General features: G+C 36.5%; 1 protein-coding gene and 1 long non-coding RNA gene across 5 annotated transcripts in view; both read right to left on the bottom strand.

Annotated features, from left to right (window-relative positions):
• LOC121731909 (RNA-binding protein Musashi homolog Rbp6) overlaps nucleotides 1–24,926 on the bottom strand; it is a 618,826-nt gene that overhangs the window by 542,052 nt on the left and 51,848 nt on the right. The window lies entirely within an intron of this gene.
• Nucleotides 1–24,926, bottom strand: part of LOC121731911 — a 79,010-nt gene that overhangs the window by 37,924 nt on the left and 16,160 nt on the right. The window contains exon 2 of the long non-coding RNA XR_006036301.1: nucleotides 2,305–2,372. This is a non-coding gene — a long non-coding RNA (uncharacterized LOC121731911). The remainder of the gene's footprint in view (nucleotides 1–2,304; nucleotides 2,373–24,926) is intronic.

The raw sequence follows: 24,926 nt of genomic DNA, 5'->3' as shown, positions 1-24,926 counted from the left end.
TACTGAAAGGCTTCGAGAAAAGGTGTTGTATTGTCTTTGAAATTTAGCATCACCCATCTTGGCTAATAGTACGGGAGCCCGAACAATTCTTTTTGATTACCATCAAGCTAATTTTTTGTGAGTAATTTCATTTTGATAAGACGAACAAAATTTTAATTTGCGAAAAATCTCAAATGTGGTAGGTAACAGAGATAGAAAGGATTTCATACTTTCAATTTATGGTCCTAAAATATGGACTGTTTTATTTGTAGGACAATGTTACTCTTAAATTATATAATAATCATAATATTAATACGCGAACGAAAAATTTTGTAACCCTTTTTACGAAAAATGGGGTAACGTAGGTGCATGAAATTTTGCACAGTTATAGTTTATATTATGGTGAAGGAGTGCATCAAACTAATATTATTTTGAAATTATGATTTTATCATACATTTTTTTAACAAAAAAAACATTACACACACTACAACATACACACATGAGAAATGACAGATTTTTGAGTGACAATGTATACATACGAATTATACTCTTTTATTTATGGTTGAAGCCTGTTGACAATAAGTTGACAAATTGAAAATGGATTATATAGTTTTTTTTATTGGATCTAAGATGGATCTAAGATACTATTAGACAATGCTTAAACTGCCAGTCTGAGATCAGCTAAGTCCCAGAGACAAGAGTTGAAAAAAAATAATGATAAAGTCAATATTTTTTACAAAATATAGGTAGTAGTCCTAATGTCATTGACACTAAAGTCGAATTTCGACCATTGGGCGATCTCTAGTATAACTAATAACCTATCGATATACAAAAAATCAGCACGTTAGGGTTCCGTTATAGGGTTCTGTAATCAACAAAACTTGGTTGATTACTAAACCTTAACCACTGGCGCCCGGCCCCGCCCCTTTTTTACCAATAATGTAATATTTTTTCATCCAACCCACATTTTATGTTTCTGTGAAAAACATTAACAGCTATGTTAAATTTTCTATCTATCAAGCCATCATAATTATAGTATTTAGTCTGATTTAATATTCTTTTCACAGTATGTACTTTGAAAATTATTTTTCTGACCTTTAATTTCAAATTAAACAATATTTTGTTATAATCTACACGACGGAACCCTAACATTAGACCCTTGTATCAACAATTCATCGAAACATACATGGGTGTACCCAGGTTCTGGGCCAGGGGGGGCAAATTACCCAGGTTCTGGTGCCAGGCGGGGGCAAATCACCCAGGTTCTGGGCCAGGGGGGGGGGGGGGCAAATCAGATTTTTCATAAGCTATGTGTTTATAAAGAATAAAAAAATTATAATTTTTTGTTGTAAAAATATTGTATTGCAAACAAATGGCAAAAATTCGTTCTTAATTTTTAATTTTTATAGATATAAGTACTAGATAATATACTTAGTAGGAACGTCAACATGATCCAGGGGGGGGCAGCCGAATTCAGAATGTGGCAAATGTATCATAGATCGTAACTAACCAAACTTCTTCATACAAAAATAGTCTCTAAATCAGCGAAATACGAAATATAATCGAATGAAGAGCGCGGCCCACTTGGGCCTTATGGCGCTTGATGGAATGGCTCTTGACATTTAGCGTGGCCCAAGTGGGCCTTATGGGGATTAAGGAGAAACCCTAACAATCTGTTTTTTTTTTTTTGTAAATTGATAGGTTATTAGTTATACATATTATAATAATTTAAGAGTAACATTGTCCTACAAATAGAACAATCCATATTTTAGGAGCATCAAATCAAAGTATGAAATCTTTTCTATTTTTGTTACCTACCACTTTTAAGATTTTTCGCAGATAAAAATGTTGTTCGTCTTATCAAAATGATAAGACTCACAAAAAATTAGCTTGATAGTAAATAAAAAAAATTGTTCTAGGGCTCCCGTACTATGAGGCACTGCCGCGCTCAAATAAATACCGTAGCTATAGCATCCATGCTTATCATATTAAATTATTTCAGAATATAGTTATAATTATATTTGAGTACCTATAATACTTGAATTTATATAAAGTCTCACGAAGAAGTCCGAAATCCTAAAAATACGCCTTCCATCAATTTTCCCTAATCAAAATAGACTTTTGTCACCCTTCCCTTTACAGATCCTTTTGTAACTAGACCAACTTTTAAACACTTCAAGTAATTAACTAAAAACTTAACCACTATTTCTTCCAAAACCACACATTAGTAGTCAAGTAAAACAAAAATCCAAGCAAGTATTTCCTGAAAATCCGAACCAAAGAAATACGTGCCAAGTGTTTTAGTTTCTTAAGTCTATGACTTACGTTTCTTCCACGTTACTTCGGGAAAAATTGAGTCAAAGAAGTTCTTGCAATTTATTGCATAATTCTACCTGGAACAAGAAGAAAATGTATTAGTGCGGGCGATTTCAAATGTACTTAATTCTTGTACTTTAGTCCGTACCGTTGGCAAATTAAATTTCCAGTACTAAGCTACTTTTGCGCTCGAACGATTTAGAATATTAAGTACAGTCTCCTTAACGAGGAAGAAGAACATAAATATGGTACATAATCCACTGCCTTCAAAACAGAGCTTGCGAAGATGGCATACGCAATATTTCTATTATAGTACTTAAAAAAGCTACATTAAAACACGCGTCTCCCAGACAGACACGGCCTGCGGTGGCGGTGGCGGTGGCGGTGGCGGTGGCGGTGGCGGTGGCGGTGGCGGTGGCGGTCAGTTGGATGACTTGGCCGCGTGGCCGCGTGTGTCTGTGTCGTTCCTAGAACCGTCGCCGGTCTAGCACGACAAAAATCCCGAACATTTGGCCGAAATATGGCTATTTCCCCGGACACCCATAAAAACTATATTTTACTATTACGTCCCAGTTTTTCAACAATAATTTGTAAAAATTTGATTAACTTAAGTTCTTGAAATCGTACTTGATTTTGATCAAAGAAGAACGAAAATGTGTATGCTTAGCGAGTTTTTATCTTTCGTTTATTGCTTCCTGGCTAAAAAGTTGGATTTCTCTCAACAAAAGTCTCGGGATTTAACCCGGACACTTTTCAAAAACCCGGCCGGACGGTCCCCAGACGCCCTTCAAACTAGGACAAATCCGGGGAAATCCCCTACATCCAACTGACCGCCACGGCCACCGCCACCGCCACCGCAGGCTGCGTCTATCTGGGAGACGCTTAAAAGCTGGCCATATACGAGGCGTCTGTTTGGTTTGAATGTACACCATGAACTCCAAATAAAACAGGTTGCCATAATAAACTGCGTTTGAACCAATCAATTATATTTTAATTAATGCTTGACTTGTGTACCACCAGCTTAAGACGGCAAAATTGTACCAGCTTATATAAAAATAAAATTATTAAAAAAAACTATAATATGAAATACTAAAAGCTGAAAAAGTATTCGCGGAGATCTCGCAAACGTCCAAAACATTCAAACTAAAGGCACAGCACAACGTAATTCAATAAGCAATATCCCAAACTAACAGATGAGCATCGCCGGGGGAACATAAACAGACAGAACATTAATTACTCGGCTTTTAATGAACGGCCTGATATTATGACGGGGCAGGAAAAGGCTGAATTTCCGAACTCCCATAATAGCCAGTTCGATCGGCCGAGTATAACCCTGCAACATTAATGGGTCGTTTTTAAATAAACCCAATTCTGACCCACTACAGCCTGACATTTTCAACCCGCGTGTGAATAATACATGCTAAGTGACTCAGAATAGAAATGTGATGTGCCCTGAAATAGGACTTTAGTGCTATCGATTCGGTCACTTTTGGATCTGTTCGTCCAGGCTATAAGCGGCGACCTAGTCTAGTTAATATTTATGTGACTTCCGAATCTGGAATACATTTTAGATCATTTAGATTTACAAACACGTCAGTTTATTCCTGGAATAAATCATGAGACAAATTATTATTTGTATGTGATTTTATGAATATCGGCAATTTTCAATTTGTAGGGTTCTGTACCCAATGGGTAAAAATGGGACACTATTACTAAGACTTCGATTTCTGTCCGTCTGTCTGTCTGTCTGTGTGTCTCCAGGCTGTAAATCAAGAACCGCTATAGCTAGACTTCTGAAATTTTCACAGATTGTGTATATCTGTTGCCGCTATAAAAAAAATACTAAAAACAAAATACATTGAAATATATTCCCATACAACAAACGTGGTTTTTTTGGTATTTTTTTCTCGATATCAATAACCGGCAACACATACTAGGCACTTGAAATATTCACGAAATACTCAGTTGTACTTTAGTAATTAGTAATAAAATTTTAAGAAATTAAATAATGAATCCCGTACAAAAAACACAATTTTCAGCCCATTTTGCTCTATTGTGGTACGGAACCCTTCGTGCGCGAGTCTAACTCGCACTTGGCCGATTTTTTAAAACAAAAATATGCTACGTTACATACATACATAAAGCAGCAAAAAGGTTTTCTTATATTGGGTTTTTTATATTGGCAATTTTGGTGTTTTTTCGAAACAGGCCGGCAACGCACCTGCAGCTCTTCTGATGTTGCGAGTGTCCATAGGCGATGGTAGTTGCTTTCCATCAGGTGACCCGTTTGCTCATTTGCCCCCTTATTTCATAAAAAAACTCAGTATCCTGCACTTTAGAGAATTTCGATAATGATTACAAGGAGATGAATGCCTTCATTGGTATGCCTCCATGATCTAACGGTGAGAGCATTGTCTCGTGACCTGAAGGTCGCGAGTCTATTGTGATTAGACACGTATTATAACCCTGTGTTTGGATATTATGCTAACAATGATAGTGCATCAGATTGCAGGCATGCTTAATAAATATCATTGCATAGCTTTTCAAGAAATTCAATAACAAAAAAAACCTAAAACCCCCCACTCCAACGGTCTGTGCGACTTTGCCAGTCTTCGGCACGGTGTTTGAAGGCGTGCGACTAGACGTATGCGAATTGCAATTGCATAAATAGATAAAAAATGCTATGCAATAGCTTTACCCGTTACCGCGGCAGTCCCCGAGTGCCACACGTTTTTTTCTGTGTGCGCCTTTTTCGAATTCAAAAGCGCCTTATTTGGAAGTGCAATCTCTATCACTAAAATATAGTAAGTTAAAAACCAGTAAAAGTTACAAAAAAGCTAGTAAGGGTTAATTCACATTGCAAAGTGACTACGCGATCCAATTTATAGTGAAATATAGTAACCTAACTAGGTGATTTTGTGTGATACTATTAGACAATGCTAACACGGCCAGTCTGAGATCAGCTGAGTCCCAGAGACAAGAGTTGAAAAAAATATATGACCAAGTCAATATTTTTTACAAAATATAGGTAATAGTCCTAATGTCGTTGAAACTCAGGTCGAATTTCGACCATTGGGCGATCTCTAGTTATATTATACTACCATCGTTTTTCGGTCTTCTACCTACTTTAGTCTACCGTATTACCCCTGTAACTGTACTGCTAATACAAATAGCGGCAACTGGTAAGTTTGTAATACCTGTCGCATATCTAACTTCCGTCGCACACCGCACAATGGGCTCTAAATAACATTCTGGCTGCGAAACATTTCCTAAATGCCTAACACCATGGAACTAAAAGCCATCGAGGGGTAATCAATAATAATATGGCCCAACATTAAATACCTTAATCGACTAGGCAACTGCGTTTTGTCCGACTTTCTGACCAAGAATAATATTTTAACCATACTAATATTTTAAATGTGAAAGTGTGTCTGTCTGTTACCTCTTAAGGTGACGCCGCGTTAGAGTAAAAAACCGTGTTGGTTATGATTTAGATTGCTTGTTTTCTATTAGAGGCCGGGCCGGCCTCTCATTTCACGCAATGGAACAGAAAAAAATGGAAAGGGCGAAATGGTTTTGCCCGCGTAATTTAAAACCATAAATACATATTTTTATATAAGCTATGGGCAAATAATTTTTTTAATAATAATTAAAGTGTATGCTTGAACCTATCTATGTACAAATTTTCGAAGCTTAAATCACTCTCCTCTGTTGGCAAAATAGGAATCACTTTATTTAAAGAGCTATTTTTGATTGATTATTCTGTGTTATAAAAGTTGACCAATCGTGTTATGCTATGGGTAATTCAGAGACAAAGAGATGATGAATACTGATAATGAACTTTAATTTCTTAGCTTTAGTCATTGCTGAGAAAAATCGATATCGCTACAGCCAAATTATCAAGGCGTCGCCTTAACGCCCGAACCGCTGAAGCGAGTTTGCTTGAAGGTATGGAGTCATCTATTACTTACTAAATATTATTTATAATACTTATGTGAATTGTCTTACTGCTTGCGAAATGAGAAAATAATATTATTATGATTAGGAATGCAGAGAAATGAGAAAAATTCTCTTGCTTTAATATTTTTTATTCCATAACTGACTGCGACTACGCAAAAAAAATTCAGGCAAGCTTTTTTTTTCAATAAAAAATCAGTCTTTCCCGGAGGTCTATTTAACTTCGTTCTAGTAGTTTTGAAACTTTTTGATGCATATCAATATTTTTTTATCATTCCTTTTAATAATAGTATCTAACATAAAATTTTATTGAACAGTATAGAATTTTAAATTAGAATAGCTTCGTATCATAAGAGGGTAAAGCAATACGAGTTAAAATGAAGCAGGATGAATTAATTTTAATACTTTCAAGGGAACAAATGTATCTTTTCTTAATTTAATATGGTACAAAACAAAAAGCTGCAGCAATTGAAATGTTGAAAGCGTTTAAGGCGGCGTGAAAGCTCAGCCCTTATCAGGTCTCGCAGCCCTGCAGTCTTGTACCTTTATACATTTAAAACTAAACCCTCGCGATTTGCATTCAACTTTTTAAATAGCTTATTTTTTCTAATTAGACTGGATTTCAATGCATCCGCGCGTACGAACGATTTGATGGCTACAACGCGAGATAATGAGCAAATGTATGTAAATTACACTTCATATCTAATATTTTGTTTATCTTTCATCTTTCTAGCAAACATATTATGGCCTTAACCCTCACAAAGTTTTTACTTTAATATTTTCTCTATCTTTATCTAACGTAAGACATCGATGTAATCATCCCAGTCGCACCGGTTCTTTATTTATATTAACTGTCAGTTAAATGCGGAATACGTCTTGGTTAATTGCAATTTTAAGATAACTCCATGCCTTTTTTTAGCTCATACATCCGGTTTTGGACTACGTGTAATGTAAATAAATAATAATTTTATGATTGAACCATAACGACTGTCTTTTGATACAAAATTAGAATAAAATTTACTTCGGAAAAGAAAACTAAAATATAAAGAGGTGTTATCCATCTGTCCGTCTGTCTGTCTATCTCCAGGCTGTAACTCAAGAACCACTATAGCTAGACTTCTGTTCACAGCTTGTGTATATCCTATATTATTTTTTTTATGAAATGAAAATTGCATACGAGCAAACGGGTCACCTGATAGAAAGCAACTTCCGTCGCCCATGGACACTCGCAGCATTAGAAGAGCTGCAAGTGCGTTGCCGACCTTTTAAGAGGGAATAGGGTAATAGGGGAGGGTAGGGAAGGGAAGGGAAGAGAATAGTTGAGGGTGGGGAAGGGAATAGGGTAGGGGTTAGGGGATTGGGCCTCCGGTAAACTCACTCACTCGGCTAAACACAGCGCAAGCGCTGTTTCACGCCGGTTTTCTGTGAGAACGTGGTATTTATCCGGTCGAGCCGGCCCATTCGTGCCGAAGCATGGCTCTCCCACGTATATTGTGTTATTATGTTAGTATGTTCAATTATTATGGTCTTACAAGATCTCAAAGTTTTTCAAAGTTTTCGTTTTTCGAAGGCAAAAAAATAAATTGTTATTTTTACTATTCTAAACTACAAAAAAACAATATTCTTGTTCATGTGAAAGAAGCAGATGAATAAACATTGCTATATTTTTTGGATGTTAAATGTGGATATATAATCTTAAAACATTTGCCTATCTACAGATCCTAATAGAGTATATGAATAATCGTCAAAATTAACAATTCCATCGTAAGCTGTAGATAATAAATTGTGGCCACTTCACACAACTTTCTGCATTTTCCGCGCCTAAATTCCGCGAGATGTGGTGAAAAAATAAACAGCACTCAGCCGGGCATCTCATTTAGAGCGGAGCTTCTTAAACACGTTACATAAACAAAATACTGTTTATTTAAGACATTCGTTACGAGATGTCATAATTTTCATCATAAACTAGTAGACTATTCGGTGAAATATTATGTATCATCGAAATAAATAGGCAGATGGCGGACCTACGCAATTTTGTCGGGTTATGTCAAGCCTAGAGCGTCCGTGGCCTAATGGGTAGACCTTTGGTTCGCACTCTTAGAGGGTGCAGGTTCGAACCCGGGTGGAGGCGTGTATCTATGAGACATTCTCTGATCTCAAGTACATAATATGGACGCTCGTACGGTTAAGGAAAACATCGTGATGAAACCCGCACATAGTTGGTCCCAGACGTATTGACTAGTTCTTTCCTCTGGACTAGGCCGACTATGATGCGAGAATGCCATATGCGCTTGGGCTACCATACGGACATTTAAAAATCTTGTCCCAGGCACTACAGTACTTGAGGAGTGGTTACTTCGCTCTGAAAAATACTGTATAAATCATCCATAACGGATGTAAAGGCCTAGTTTTTTTTTTTTGTCAAGCCTAGATAAATGATTAATGATTAAAGTTGCCTTCATATTATAGCCCAAATAAATAACGTAGGTCCTTGCGATACCAATGAATCAACTTCTCTAACCTGTTTCACCACTTCCTGATAAAGTGCCGGATAGGCTATCCACAACTTATTTGACAGATTCTCCATACTCTGGGCAGGTTTCACCAATTCCTGATAAGTGCCAGATAGGCTATCCACGACTTAACTTGACAGATAGAGTATGGAGAATCTGTCAAAAAAGTTGTATCCAGCACTTTATCAGGAAGTGGTGATACAGGCCCTCTATATTCTGTCAAGTTAAGCTGTGGATAGCCTATCCGACACTTATCAGGAATTGGTGAAACAAGCTCGTATACAGGTATATCTTGTAGGAAATAATTAATGTAGAGACATATTCTTGAAAGATAGAAATTCGTCCTAGTATGAGAGCAACGTAGCGAACAGACGTGCAGGTACATAAACTTTCATTTTATAGCTATAATAATGTTATAACAATTTTATAATGCTATATCCTGGATAACCTCATGTCGGTACAATTATCGCTTCTTTAATATTTTAATATGCCGGTAAACGTAAAATAAAAAATTATACATTTCTTTTGAAAAAAAAAACGGTCTCTATTTTATCGCTTTGTATGAATTATCGGCAGCTTTTTCCACATTTTGACCTCTTTGTAATGGCAATAAGGTACAAAGGAGGTAACACCAGGGTGTCAACTAGACCTTAAAAAACTATATTACGTTTTAGGTCAGGCTTCAATGAGTTAGCTGTGAACTTTTGTATTTTAAATTGAGGCTTTATTATTTACCACAAAATACGTTTTGCATTGCTTCATGTCACCTATGCCATGAAATATCTGTCGTTTCTATCTGAGAACCTGATAGTCTATTCATATCCCACCGCAGCTTACAACAATACATGCATAAAACAAATTGTCGGTCATTAAATGATGTTCCTGACCCAGGCTCGTTATGACCGAGGTAAGATGTAACCAATTTTCCGTGAAGGTTTCGTAATTTTAATATTGTGTATGCATATTACAGAACTATACTTTATTTTTAATACCTAATAGCCCAGTTACTGACATTCGGCCTACTGCTGTCTCCTTGTTCAGTCGAAGTTTCGCCAATGCAACCGTACCAAAGTCATGAAACGATAACGAAAAAATTCTACCTGTAATAAGTCATTACCAAATAAGGTTTATCATATTGATTCAAATCACAGCTCGACTTAATCATTATGGTTAATATAGTCTAGTCTCTACACATTTTAAAAACTCAACAAATTATTGTAAAAGATAGTGTAATTAAGCGAGTAAACAAAGATAAGACGCTAAGAATTTCCTGGCGCTAGCTGATAAACAAGTGCGTGAACCCCGAAATTCGGCAGGTCAATGTACTACGTTTACGACAGTGATCGATTTAACTCGAACAAATATTAAGATCGTTTACAGATTAATTTTATGTCAAAAAGATGGATCCCTTTACCTAGATAGCAAACAAGCGAGTTCTCGTCGTGAAGGAAATTAAGTCTACCAAGGCTTCTAATGACACCATTTCTATGGAATTACTTTTTACATTAATGTTTTCCAATTTTTTCTTAATGGAAAATGATCCACCACTGTAACACCTGTGTCGCCAGGATCAACAGTGGTAAACGACCACGAAAGTCTTTAATATGATCTCAGGGGAGCGCGTGGGAAATAGTGGCCCTTGGGACCCAGCGCAACGAAATTAATAAGTAGAAACAAGAAAGGTAGGAGGTGTAGGAGATATCCAAAATCCCTCCCCAAGCAGTAGACAGCCAAATTATAATGACATTAATTTATTGAATGACACGAAGACTATCTAAAATATTTCTGCGTATTATAATCATAATATTATGATAAATGGTAATATCCTAAAACGCTTCACAAATCACACAACATAAATCTGGCCTCACGCTAATAATTTATTAGTATCTGAAGAACTCCGAGAGTGCAATCCGTTTTAGGGTTCCGTACCCAAAGGGTAAAAACGGGACCCTATTACTGACACTTCGATGTCTATCCGTCTGTCCGTCTGTCCGTCTGTCTCCAGGCTGTAACTCAAGAACCGCTATAGCTATAATTCTGAAATTTTCACGGATTGTGTATATCTGTTGCTGCTATAACAACAAATACTAAAAACAAAATAAAATTAATATTTAAGGGGGGCTACCATACAACAAACGTGATTTTTTTGGCCTTTTTTGCTCTATATCAATAATGGCTACAGGTAGGTGATTTTTTCTCAAAGTCCTGAATTATATTATGTGTTCTTTAATATTTTATAATAATATCAAAATAAAATAAACAATTAAGGGGGGCTCCCATACAAAAAACACATTTTTTTGCCTAATTTTGCTCTATAATGGTACGGAACCCTACGTGTGCGAGTCCGAATCGCACTTGGCCAATTATTTTTTTAACTTGACTGTTTATAATTGTGCATAACTTGCACTAAGTATAAGAGAAGTTGATTCATAGGCATATGGCGGACCAACATAATTTGGTCGCGTTATGTCAAGCCCAGCCGACAGATCACGTTTATGAATTGACATAATCCGACCAAATGACGTGAGTCCGTCATCTGCCTATAAATTAATTTCTTTGATGGTACATATAAATTGCGTACGGTTTTCCTGTAAAAAAGATTTTTTTAACATGTTTACTTATTTCAATCGAAACGTAAAATACTGCAGCAAAAGTTACATCTTGCAATTCCCTCCCTAAACTCAATAACAAAATCGATTTGGTCGCGAGATAGGCGCGATCGACCGCAAGATGTCTGCCGCTATAGTCGAAACCGTGAGACGAGCCATTCAACTTCATGTTGAGATAAAACAAACTCCTGAGATTTCACTCAATACAAATATGTAATAAAAAAACTGGTAACTGATAATAATTAAGGGTATGTACGCATCCCCTGTATAGCACAGCTGCTACTTTCACAGTGGACTCAATACGCGTGATTTCGTAAACATTAATTAGCAAAATAATGGCTGTATCACAATATTATAATCTAAAGTCTGGGACTGTTTCACCACTAACTGCCGGATTGGCTCCACAAGTTATCTGACAGATAGAGTATGCTGTATCAAGTATCTGTCACTAAAGTTGTGGATAGTCTATCCGGAACTTATCAGCAAGTGGTGAAACAGGCCCTTAAACTTTTATCGATGGTTTGATTTCAAGTCACGACCGAATACTCTAAAGTCTAAAGTACTAAAGTATGATATTATTCATACTTTAGTTTCTATAGACGACTAAAACCCGCGGCTCTCCTCGCTATTGTGTTGTGATTTATGACGTCATTCGCATGTGGGGAACCTAAATTATGACCTGTGCCTTTATCTATATATATTCACCTAATGCCTATATCTAGGTCCTAGACTAGATATGGATGGTAGGAAAATTAAAATATTATGTGAAAAACGTGCATACTTAGAAAGTACTATCAGAGAAATAAATTAACAGGCAGATGGCAGAGCCATTTTATTTGGTCGGCTTATATCAAGTTAATTTTAATAGGCTACTATATTTTTTATTAAAAGAACTCTCTATAATAGAAACATCGGCGAAGTTTAAAGGCTCATATTTCGTAACAAAAAATACATGAGTTATGAAGCTGCAATTTCGGAACTGCCTATTTTCACCATTTTCATAATCATAAACATTTATTTATTGCGAATTTAGGTTACATAGATGTTAAATCACAGTAATTTTAAACATGATATCTTTATTTTATTATAGAAAATCTGCTTATATTTGACCATCATCCCTATTGTAATCTATCAGCTGCGGTTGAAATAAAGTGACCAAATTATGTGCCTGTGCCATCTGCCTTTAAATCAATTTCACTGACGGTACATATAAGCAATTTTAGTTTGAGAATTCTCAAGTATAATAAGTATTTACAGATTCTGTAAACGACAATTTGCATAATTTTATCGTTTATATTTCATTTTGTTTTTAAAAGACTAACAAGTGCTTTCAAAATTGAACTCTGTTAGGTATTTTCTACCCATATAAGTACTAATATTATAATTAAATCTGCCTACTATGTTTTTTTGCTCAGAATAGCTCTGAAGATACTATACTTTTTATCCGAGCAAAATGTACGCACAAAATCGAATTTCCGCACAAAAAAGTTATGTGCAATTATTTATACACAAAAATCAGCATATTTTGGTGAATTCGGTGCTGTATTGACGTGTCCATATTTCACCCAGGAATTATCCTGTCAGCCCGTAATCCACATACCTATCGTTCAATTTTAAATCCTGTTTGCACTTTATATTGGTAACTGGGGTTTTACGTAAGATGGCAATCGACAGTATCTATCAGAGTTCTTTCGACGTGGATCCTGTAACAGATTAAGCTTGTCCTTGGAGCACCCTGAGATCATATCCTGGCTACACAGGAATTGCCCTGGTGAAAAAGTGAGGTGGGCAAAATTTCTTGAAAAAAAGGCCTTGTCGGCTGGACAAATAATACGGTTTCCGGATGAAGAGAAACATAATAACCGTGTGCTACATAAATTGTAACAAAAATATATCTTATTATTCTATTTTACAAGAGAACCTTGTCAACAGGTTGCCGTTTTGGCTGCCATAAAAGGGCATATAATTATATACTTTCATAAATATTAGACAGCAATGTAAAACTTTTTCATTTCCATATTACCTAATCCCATAAAGTTAATATACCTAGCGGAATAGAGCAACAGTCTCGAGCTGTCAAACGAAACTGAAATTGGTTTTCATCTGTGTGAAAAATATGTGTACGTATACACTTACACGAGCATGATTGAACATGAATTCTATGAGATTAAATTGTCAACGTGCGGCACGTGCCGACTGGACGCAAAAAAAGAGTGCTGCTGTCATGTATCACACGTCTCTTTTTACTATGCAGTGTTACTGATAGTGACATCTCTCTTGCTCAGGCCTTTGTTTCTCTATTCCGCTAGGTATATTAACTTTATGCCTAATCCACTGCAATCCTAAACCTATGTATATATTAAGTCTATGACTGTAATCATATGATAGAATGTCATCGCAGACATAACAGTAATGACGTATAGTAATAGTGGTAACTGAGTATGATTGCTATCATTACCTACGCTATCTGTTAAAAAGGTCATAACTCATAGCATTAAATAAACTGATAACGACTGTTTACTGAATGAGTAGTCAGTACTCAGTAGTCTACCAATTATGTGATACAAAAAATAAGCTAATTGTATCATTAAAAAATGCGTGTGACACTCGGGAACTGCCGCGGTAAAGCTATAGCATAGCATTTTTATAAACTTATGCAATTGTAATTTAGAAAAATATTATGATTTTCAGACTTTCGCATCGAATTACCTAACTAATAAAAAAATTATACGGTGTATTGCTTAGTATAAGACGTTTTAATTATAAAAGGTTCGCATTTATCTAACACAATACGAAAGATAACATTTTTATTATTATTAGTAAGGAAGGAAAAGGAGAGACAAAAATAAGGACTCCAAATCATTATTATTATATTAATCATTAAGACAATGTGCAAGTGTGCATATTATGCACACTTGCACAATGTCAATATTTTTATTATTATTAGTAATAGAGGAAAAGGAGAGACAAAAATAAGGACTCCAAATCCGTACAACTTTGAGTGCTAGTGCTAGCTTCACTTATTGGTAAGAAGTAAGAACTATTAAGTTACCACTTAAGTCGCCATTGAACTAATCATTTAACTAACAATAAAAGTGTAAAATCACTAACCGACATCCGGAACTTCTGGGAACTAGCGGTTGACTATTGAACGTGATCGAGACGGCTAAATTTAGTTCCATAGCCGAGTACTTAATTATTCCAAGTAGTAGAAAATGTACAAAATAAATCGAGGCTATTCTAGAACTGAGTAACTTTCAATCGATAGAACATTTCACATTTAATTTGTATTGAAGAGATGGATGGGCTCAAAAAACTTATTACCACCTTACTACCAGATATATTAAGGTAGGTACACCATGCATATGCATAGAGGCTATAGTTATTTTCTAAAACCACTCCTCTATCGTATCAGGAAAAGACAGGCTATGGCTATAAATAGCCTTGATAAAAAATACCATGGCCAAACAAAAAACTGTTTTAAAAATTCTAAATGAAAACTCTAATATGAACTTTAAACATCGACAATGAATTCGTAGGCAATGGATGTTGACTTTGCACAGTATTTTTTTTTTATAAAATAAAAGGGCAAATGAGCAAACGGGTCCATGGACCCTCGCAACATAAGAAGAGTTGCGTTGCCGGCCTTTTAAAAGGGAATATGCTCTCTTCTTGAAAGTTTTAGAGTCGTATTGGTTCGGAAATACTGCTGGCGACAGCTCGTTCTAGAGTTTTACAGTATCTGGACATCTAATCTTATTAGGACTATAAATGGTCATGTTATTTATATGCAGATTTATGAAGAAAAGATGTGACTGAACCCTGCACTAGTCATAATGACTAAGTCAATATTCACGTAGATGAGCATCTTCCTGCCGCGAATCAGCACTATGAAGAACTAGTATGTACTGGAAACGCCTACGTCATGCCGAAAGGGAATTATGAATCTGAAGATTCAAACACTATTTGCAATCCAAGTAGGAGAAGTACCTATTATTAGAGAAGTTGATGCTTAGGCAGACTGCGGACCTGCGTAATTTGGTCGTGCTATGTCAAATCCCAGAAGACAGGTCGCGACTTATCGAATTGACATAAACCAACAAAATGACGTAGATCATATTATTATTATTATTCTCATACATATAAAATTCTCGTGTCACAATATTAGTTACCGTACTCCTCCGAAACGGCTTTACTGATTTTTACCAAATTTTATATGCGTATTCAGTAGGTCTGAGAATCGGCTACTGGCTACTTTTTATATTGATAAGTGCATTTGTTGAATAAATAATAGAAAATTATTGCAACTCTAGACTGACGGCGACCATTGTTTGTGCGACGGGATAGCGATGGACGTTGCCATGGTGCCATACTTATTTAGTCACTTGACACTTCAATAAAATAATATGGGCGAAATACTTTTATGGCAGAACAATGTTTACTGGGACAGCTAAAAAACTATATTTGTCTGGAACATAAACGCAAACTCATTATGCAGGTGTTTGCTTTAAAAATAATTAATTACTTTCATAATTTTATTATTATTTGTTCATTAATTAAAATCCAATCAAAACAAGTTCCAAGAGTCCATTCCTATTTGAATTTCCAAGTAAATAAAAAGCGATAAACCAAAAATTTGGGATGTAAACAACAAACAAAACCGTGTTTTTAAACAAACATGTTGTTGCAGTGAGCGAGCAATTACTACATACGAATAACGAAGGTCCTTTAACAAACAATCGGCCGGTATTAAAGTAATTATAACAGAGTGTGCAAACACATGGTATTATGAGATTTCAGCCATCTGCACACATCAGAGAAACCGGTACAATTTTTTTTTTTTTTTTTAATGAAATAAGGGGGCAAACGAGCAAACGGGTCACATGATGGAAAACAACTTCCGTCGCCCAACACTCGCAGCATCAGAAGAGCTGCAAGTGCGTTGCCGGCCTTTTAAGAGGGAATAGGGTAATAGCGGAGGGTAGGGAAGGGAAGGGAAGGGAATAGTTGAGGGTAGGGAAGGGAATAGGGCCCTACCCTATTCCCTTCCCTACCCTCAACTATTCCCTATTAGGGGATTGGGCCTCCGGTAAACTCACTCACTCGGCGAAACACAGCGCAAGCCCTGTTTCACGCCGGTTTTCTGTGAGAACGTGGTATTTATCCGGTTGAGCCGGCCCATTCGTGCCGAAGCATGGCTCTCCCACGTATCTCTTCTGATGCTGCGAGTGTCCATGGGCGATGGAAGTTGCTTTCCATCAGGTGACCCGTTTGCTCGTTTGCCCCCTTATTTCATAAAAAAAAAAACATAGGCAGTCCTACGTAATTTAGTCAGGTTACGTCAAGCCTAGCCAACCTATTAGACTAACGTTTATTTGTCATAACCTCACCAAATAACATAGGCCCGCAATGAATCAATTTCTCTGATGGTACATTCAAAGACAGATCTGGGTTATCACTTTTGAACCTACTTGCATTCGGTAATGGGGTACGTACAGTGTACAGTCGAAGATGAATCTTACACACATTCATCTTCGACTGTACACTGTACGTCCGCTGCCACCCCACCACGGGACACCCCACAAATTAATACAAAGTTGACAAAAAAAACATTAAGGTTTTATTTCGCAACGTTTCTCTGTGAGGCCATGGTAACTAACTGATTATTTTTTTATATAACCTAAGTTCAAAGAAAGAAAAAAAACGTAAAACAAAAAGCTGTTAAGTGGAGCTCGTAACTTTGCAAAGAAATCATAGATGGCGCTGCCTTATAAAAGTAAGAGTTAATGATAACAGCTTCTTATGTGTTCATTAAAGAGCTTTGACGAAGTAGGTCAAGTACGAGATGGCCTCGATTGAAGAAAGTTCCGTACATTGATTCGAAGGAATATAGTCTTTGTGTATTTTTTTATTTTATTTAAAAAAAATATTATATATGTTACGCTCAAAGACCGAAATTGCTCAATGAGCGAAAAAATGGCTCACAACGCGTTGTGGCCACAGTGAAACAGCCACGACGCGAAATTCGCGTCGTGGCTCTAATGAAAACGGCCACGACGCGTTCTGGCAATCACAAAAAGACCATAACGCGAAATTCGTGTCGTGGCTGATATGCTATTCGTTTTTCTTGATTTGTTCTTGATTGATTAATCGTCCATAGGTATGGAAGATTATATTTAAATTACCACGCGTACTACAAAATATTTTTTCTTTTACTAAATCACTGCATAACGTGTTTTTTTTTTTCATTATTATTTTAAAATATCCATAGTTCCATAATATCCGTGCTAATATTATTACTGTCTGTCTGTCTGGCGTAACGTGTAACGTAACCGATCTTAATAAATTATAAAAATTTAGTTTTATTTTTATTTATATAATTTAAATATAAGACTACTAGTTGATGCCCGCAACTATGTTGCGCCAGACATACAGTAATAATATTAGTTTCACTGTTTCAATGTGACCACAACGCGTTGTGAGCCCTTTTTTCGCTCATTGAGCGATTTCGGTCTTTGAGCGTAACATAATATATATCATTCGGAGTAAGGAACTTGTCGAATTTCTTAATTTGAATTTAATTAAAAGTATCAAGTTAAAAATACGCTTTCAGAGTAACAGACGCATTATAACCTGATATATCAATTTCATAAATTTTACAAACAAAAATATAATGTGCACAAAATATTGTACTGAGAAAAACTGTGATATAAATTAATAACATGTGGTATTCTTATAAGTTACTAGCTGTTCCGGCAAGCGTTTATTTGCAATATTATTTCATTGAAGTGACTAAAGTATGTCACCATGGCAACGTCCATTGCTATCCCGCACAAACAATGGTCGCCGTCAGTCTCAAGTTGTAATAATTTACTATTATTTATTCAACAAATGCACTTATCAATATAATAAGTACCTACCCAGTAGCCGATTCTCAGACCCACTTAATATGCATATAGGTTAAAATCAGTAAAGCCGTTTCGGAGGAGTACGCGGTACTAACATTGTGACACGAGAATTTTATCTAATATATAAAATTCTCGTGTCACAGTTTTCGTTGCCATACTCCTCCGAAACGGCTTGACCGATTCTCATGAAATTTTGTGAGCATATTGAGTAGGTCTGAGAATCGACCAACATCTATTTTTCATACCAAAAATTATTTATATGGCAAAACAACTTTGCCGGGACAGCTAGTATATTATAAGAATAAGATAGTATGTAAATATAACAGTTTCATAACTGTTTCTCTGTACCTACGGAATCCTATAATATTTTTACTGTGTATTCCTTAGTAATAGAAATATAACATTTTTTTTTTAGAAAGTATGTTATTCACCCCAAGTCGCTAACTAGTACATCATACTCTGAACTTTTACTGCCGTGACCGACTACTTAACAACCTACGAGATAAAATATTTGTAAGATGAAGAGTTTATTCGAATGTCGCCATATTTGTTCTGTCAGCCCAGGAGAGTCGTGCGTCGCTAATCACTGAGAATTTTAGAGGCCTGTGAAGCAAAAACTAAGGGTCAATTTATACTAGCGCAGAGTCGAAGCGCATCGAAGCGAATTTCCAAAAACTTTACTCCAGAGCATAACGCACACATTACTTCTACGAGGCCAATCAACATTAGTCAGGCGCATTCACGCGAATTCGCGCGAATACGCGCACCTTTTTAAATTCTCAGAAGTTAATGTGTGCCTTAACGCTTTGGTGTTAAGGCTGTTAATATGACTTATGATCAATTATGGTAATTCGCTTCGGTGCGCTTCGACTGTGCGCTAGTATAAATTGACCCTAAGTGCTAACGGAAAGAAATGAACAAACTGTTCGTATTTATCTAGAACTCGCCGTCACAAGTTATTTCGAACTGTATTTACTGGTGATAGAACTGAAAGTTGGGTACGCGTACTGTCTGGTCGATTTCAATGCATTGCATTCTATTGCAGCCACAATGAGAGTCGAGGTGACATTTGACACCTTCATGACATAAATATGAGCGTAAACCAGATTGGAAACTAATGTTAGTATTTGCAGAACTGTTTAACTCGCACAGTGAACTCTACATGCTCTACAAACATGGTCGTACCCAGGTAGGGGCAGGGGGGAGGCAGGCCCCTCCCCCCTGGAAGATAAAATAAACGTCAAAGTTTTCCTGGCAAGTGGGAAACAGATCCCTCCCCCCCCCCCCCCCCCCCCAAGGTAAAAAATCCTGGGTACGACCCACGCAGAAATGATAGCTGCAATCCGAATTCCGAATATTATGTTGTGTTCCCCACATGATAAACGATAAATAATTAACATAATATTTTGTGGATGACATAATCGCGGCAGCTTATCACAATTAAATTAGATTAATTGTAACAATGTTGTTAACTTTTTAATCTTTGTCAATTAATTGTTATGATGTTGGAAAACGCTATCGATAACTTTATACAATTAAAAATAAATCTATTTAACGCTGTAAAACCTTAAATAAGGGTGTAACAAAAATAAGTGATAATACTTTAGGGTGTGTACATGTTCCTTGTAGAGAGTTCACTGTGAAAATTGCAGTGCTGAAAGACTAATTTTTTTTTCACTTTTGTATGGGCAAGAGCCCGAGCGTCACGAGTTTCCCCATACAAAAGTGAAAAAAAATTTTGGTCTTTCAGCGCTGCTACTTTTACAGTGTACTCTCTATATTAGGGAATACATACACACCCTAAAGTATTATCACTTATTTTTGTTACACCTTGTATAACATACCTATAATAATGTTCTATAAATTAAGAGATCTTATAAGGTTTTTCTATGAGGATACGGAACGCTAAAATGTATCGAATGCAACGCTACGCTTTTTCCTCGCAGGATGCACGGACATTATCAAGAGCGGATGTCGTCTACATAGGTAGACCCCGATACGATCTACGAGTACATCACATAGATTACCTTCTCACGGATAAACTACAAAATTAATTTTGATGAAGATTGATTAGCTAGATAGGCTGACGTGTACGGCTACCGTAGTGACCTAGTTGCTAAACACAGAATAATAACCGTTTACATCATCCTCTTTATCAGCATCACTATTATTCTACCGTTATTATCATAAACTTGTCATCGCCTCTACATTTAGTTACTAGATGTTGCTTTATTGAGGCAAAATTTATTTGTGGCACCGAAACTGCAATTTTTGACCGGCGCTATTTGGTCGGGTTATATCATAAAGTTAATATACCTAGCGGAAGCATGATTGATCATGATTTCTATGAGATTAAATTGTCAACGTGCGGCACGTGCCGACTGGACGTCAAAAAAAGTGTGCTGCTGTCATGTATCACACGTCTCTTTTTACCACGCAGTGTTACTTTTCTTTTATTAAATAAGGGGGCAAACGAGCAAACGCGTCACCTGATGGTAAGCAACTACCGTCGCCCATGGACACTCGCAACATCAGAAGAGCTGCAGGTGCGTTGCGGCCTTTTAAGAGGGAATACGCTCTTTTCTTGAAGGTTTGCAGGTCAGGTATAGGTCTGGAAATACTGCCGGTGACAGTTCGTTCCAGACTTTTAGCCCGGCCGCACATTGTCCGAATTCTGATCAGAAACAGTTGAATTTCGCCGGACCGCCATTCCGCACACTATCCGAAATATCCTTCCGGCGAGTTCGAGCTCACTCGGCTCAGTACAAAATGTAAGAGACAGCGCGGACGTTTAACTGTTTCTGATCAGAAATTTCGAACAATGTGCGGCCGGGCTTACAGTGCGCGGCAGAAAGTTACGCGAAACACGCACTGATAGTGACATCTCTCTTGCTCAGGCCTTTGTTTCTCTATTCCGCTTGGTATATTAACTTTATGGGTTATATCAAGCCCAGATCAGTGCCGGATTTACATTTTTTATTAGTGCAAGCCACTTTATTTCCACCGCCCCCTGTAGGAAATCTGCGCGCCCCCTTGGACGCTGCTGCCCCTAGGCCGCGGCTTATACGGACCAATAATTATAAATCTCGGGCTGGCTGAGATCACGACTAATATTGACATAACCTGACCAATTTACTTAGGTCTGCCATCTGCTAATGAATCAATTTCTCTCAAGATACAACCATCAGATGATGATGATGAGTACGTAGAGACTAGAGTAGACAGTTCTCTGACGCGTGTAAGGATATAATGCGAAGGTAAACCCAAATAACTTAATCTCCTAAAATAACGCTCTAACAGCATAATTTACTGAGAGATTATCCTATTAAGTGCTGCCAGAGATAATTAAAATCATCTCACAAAATTATTAATTATTCGGTCGACTTGTCGCAATCTCGCCTTACTTATTAGTGACAAAATATGTAAACTAGTTGATACGGAAAACGTTGTTTTGCCATAATATGTGAGAATATGCTTGTGGGAGATACAGGAAGATCTTCCGACCGAGCGAGGAATAGGGAAAATTACGCAAAAATTAGAGCAGAGGACACCAGTCACCACTAGCACACACAGTAAAAATACAGAAATGTTGTCAAACGATCAACAAAATTTTTTGTTTACTGCCTATGCTTGGTGCTACCTCTTAGGCATTCATTACACAGTAGGTTTTGCTGTCAGTTTTACCATAGTCATGGCTGTAACTGATGGATGTAATGATAATGACTTACCATGTAAGAGCGTGACAGACAGTTGCATAAAGTTGATTGTCAAAAATCTGGATATCTTGATTTTTGCTTCATGTAACCTAATGTATCATTCACGAATTTTGAGTGAGTGTTGTCACATCTGACAAAATAGGAAGAAAATTAGAAACCTTTGAAAATGTTGGCTTTGACTGACATAAAACTGAAGAGAATTGAGTGACCGTCTAATACCATTCGTCAGTCCATCAGCCAAACATAATTCATGATTGATGGAATTGATTGTCGCTTGCATGAGCGTGTAATGGATGTCTAACGTGAAAATATTGCAGTACTATTATATCCCATAGTAATTTCAGACATGGTAATGATAACTCTTCTCGAAACCTCCAACTTTCCGACAAACTTCTATAGTGCGATTCAGTAATGCTGTTTAGTCCACTACAAGGAGTATGAATGTTATTGGCATATTCTTAAACATACTCAACGGGTACACAAAATTTACGCAAAATCTGTCTAGCTGTTTGTCAACAAACATCGAGACATGAGAATTTTTAATATAAGATAGAGATGAAGGTATAAAAAGAGAGATGAGAGATAAGCCCCAACCCTAAGGAAAATATTCTTCAAATTTCCTTTAAATCGAACTTCATATGGTTTGAACCGGGCGCTCGGAAAACTAATATCAGGCGCATAAATGTATCTGGTGACATTTGTAGAAACATTTTAAAATTGTTTTTCCACTCTCTCTTGAATATTTAAATCTAGGTGAAGATTAACGTTTTGTATAGTTTTATTCGAAATATGTTTTAATATGTAAAGTATGGTGAAAATCTATACTTATAATAATAATATTATTTATTATTTTTATTATTTAGGATATAATTGGGAAGAGTTTGTTTGTTTGCTTATTTGAACGCGCTAATCTCAATAACTGCTGGTCCGATTTGAAAAATTTTTTCTCTGTTAGATAGCCCACTTATCGAGGAAGGCTATATTTCATTACGCTAATACTAATAGGCGCGAAGAAATAGAGGAGAGTGTTGAAAAAATGGAGGGAAATTATTATAAAGGGCTTATTTGAACGCGGTAATCTCAGGAACTACTGGTCCGATTTGAAAAACTCTTTCATAGTTAGATAGCCTATTTATCTAGAAAGGCTATAGGCTATATTTTATTGTGCTAAAACTAATAGGAGCGAAGAAATAGAGGAAAGCGTGGAAAACACGGGAGAAATTATTTGAAATGGCTTATTTAAACTCGCTAATCTCAGGAACTACTGGCCCGATTTGAAAAATTCTTTCAACGTTAGATAGCCTATTTATCAAGAAAGGCTATAAGATATATTTTATCACGCTAAAACTAATGGAAGCGAAGAAATAGAGGAAAAAAGAAAAAAATGGGGGAAATTATTTGAAAAGGCTTATCTCACGAACTACTGGAGCAATTTTTCTGTTATTTGGCAAAGATAAGAAGTAGACCATGTGAAGTATAATAGGCTATTTTTTGTGGACAAATTTATTTGTGAAATATCTAATTTACGCGGGCGAAGCTGCGCGGAACGTAATATTTCGCGTGGTCACGACATCACGCGTAAACGGCTGGACCCTTTTTGCTGAAATTTAGTGTAAAGATATTTTGAGTCCCGAAAAACCGAACATAGGATACATTTTGTCCCGGAACAATGTACGGTTACTGCACAATATATATTTATGATTTGCGCGTAAACTATTCAATCTATTTTGATGGAATTTGGTATGGAGATACTTTGAGTTTCGGGAGAGGGCAAGGAATACTAATTTTGTCCTGGAAAATGTACGGTTCCCGCACAATAAACTTCTCTGATTTGCGCGTAAACGACTCAATCGATGTACGGGAACAATTACTATAAACTAAAGTCCATGCGGACGAAGTCGCGGGCAACAGCTAGTTCCTTATAGTTTGTAATGGGTTTGAGAAAAATAAAATTTTGCGACTCAATAGGACACGACAAGCATAACTCATTAATCATAACGAATCAAAAATAGGCCCAAATCAACATGACCCCTAAAAAATTTACATTTTTCATATTGTATGTCAACATAATGTATGTCATTAATTTTAACAAGGGTAAACGAGAATTATAAACAAACAGCTTTTACTTTAATTCACCAATAACTTAGCCCAAGAGTAATTAAGACGAAGAGAGTACACTCGAAAGATTTATAGATTCAAGTGAAATAAATTGTCGCTCGCTTCATGTACGTATCATGTAGGTGTAGGTAGGTGTAGGTAGGGGTAGGTAGGTGTAGACTGTATACAGGGTGACAATACCCCCACCGGAGATTACGTCGCAGCCTCCCGCGCACTGTCTAACTCAATCACAAACATCCTATATAACTCTATTTAGCTATAAACGGCAATTTCACGATGTTTTTCTCTAAGTGTTTTCATCGAAGCTTGTTAGTTTTATATTATGTTTTAGCGTAGTCAAATAATTAAACAGCTGTTATTATAAAGTCGATACTACTAATGTATATAATATTATATAAGTTATATAAAAATATAATTTTGTGCCAAGGCATGCAAAAACTACAAAAAAAAAACAACTTCCAATTCGTCTAAATTCGAAAAATATAGTGGTTGCTGTTCTAGAAAATTCTACAGTTTACCAAAAAGACAGCCTATTTGTTATACATAAATGTACCTAATCAGGTGACTCGTCGTAAAAATAGCCTAATGATTTTGTAATTATTCGGACTGTGACGTTGGCTTCCTGTCTAAACTCCCGTTGAACAAAAACTTCCAGCTTCATTAGCTCATGTGACCAAACAGTCCTAAGGTTGATGTCTCGAATACAGCGGCGAGCGGGGAGCGAGAGACGGGCGAATACGAATTAACCGCTTTAAGAACATATTTGGATTGAAATTAGATATTGCTTGGAGCTTATTGGGCTCCGGGGTG

The sequence above is a fragment of the Aricia agestis genome, chromosome 11, assembly GCF_905147365.1.
Source record: "Aricia agestis chromosome 11, ilAriAges1.1, whole genome shotgun sequence".
Lineage (NCBI taxonomy): Eukaryota > Metazoa > Arthropoda > Insecta > Lepidoptera > Lycaenidae > Aricia > Aricia agestis.
This window is presented reverse-complemented; position numbering and strand designations above follow the sequence as displayed.